Source organism: Plectropomus leopardus, unplaced genomic scaffold (genome assembly GCF_008729295.1).
Source record: "Plectropomus leopardus isolate mb unplaced genomic scaffold, YSFRI_Pleo_2.0 unplaced_scaffold91810, whole genome shotgun sequence".
Classification (NCBI taxonomy): domain Eukaryota; kingdom Metazoa; phylum Chordata; class Actinopteri; order Perciformes; family Serranidae; genus Plectropomus; species Plectropomus leopardus.
Genome location: NW_024701240.1, coordinates 1 through 988, shown reverse-complemented (window position 1 = coordinate 988; position 988 = coordinate 1). Strand labels below are relative to the sequence as shown.

Here is a 988-nt window from a genome sequence, read left to right as displayed (position 1 = left end):
AGTGTGTGTATGAGTGTGTGTATGAGTGTGTGTACCCTGTTGCCAGACGGTGTACTGGCCCCACTCTCCTTTCTCTCTCAGGTTTTCCTCCTCAGGTATGAACAGTCCCGTGTTTTGGTCCATCACAGCCAGAGCTTCGTCCCTGATCGTCTTCCAGTTCCTCTCCAACATCTACAATCAAACACAGAAACATCAAAACCCGCCTGATACACACGAGTAAATAAACACACACTCTGACGGCGTACCTTGACCAGGTCGGTGTACCCGGTCTCTTTCGGGGTCCACCAGGGCTGAGCCTTCAGCCCGTTCACGTTGTACAGAGATCTCTGCCACACGGACGCAAAGTGGCCGCGTTTGTGACCCAACTCGTACCAGTAATACGCCTGCAGAGACAAAAAGATGGAAAATGTCTTACGGCAGGACATGTGTTTGTGTAAGACTTTGAATTGTCCCTCACTGGCTTCCTTACAGACGACAGTCGAGGAGATAATTGCAGCGATGTGAGACTAATGGATGCATGTTTCACTCACGCTTTTGTCTCCAACCCTCTGCAGGGCGTCACCCAGGTGGAAATAAAAACGCCCGTCGTCCGTCCCCGGTTCACCCGACTCCAAACCCTCCTGAGGTTGAAAACGGAGATGTTGTCATGTGGAGATCGATGCGACTTAACGGGTTAAAACATTTACTGCTGAGAATCAAGTTCAGGTCAAAGTCATGATTACAGGCTCGGGGATGTGAAATGGAGTATCTATGAACAAATGTTTTAAGAAAAGAATAAATACATGTTCAAATAAATATGGTAAAAAAAACCGATTAATGCCTAAATAAATCAGAAAATTTATAAAAAAAAGTTAAAATAATGATGGAAATAAACAGCTAAATATCTAAATAATTTGGAAATAAATAGAGGAAAATAAATGCTGAGGAGATACAAAATTCAAAGATGAACACATCTGGAAATAAATAAAAGAATATATAAATGCTGAAA

General features: G+C 43.1%; 1 long non-coding RNA gene across 1 annotated transcript; it reads right to left on the bottom strand.

Moving 5' to 3' along the window:
* Positions 1–32: 32 nt before the first annotated feature.
* LOC121940649 lies at positions 33–770 on the bottom strand. The gene is made up of 3 exons (XR_006105664.1): positions 531–770; positions 246–383; positions 33–171 (listed from the first exon to the last, which is right to left on the bottom strand). It is a non-coding gene; the product is annotated as an uncharacterized LOC121940649 (long non-coding RNA).
* Between the last annotated feature and the right edge of the window lie 218 nt (positions 771–988).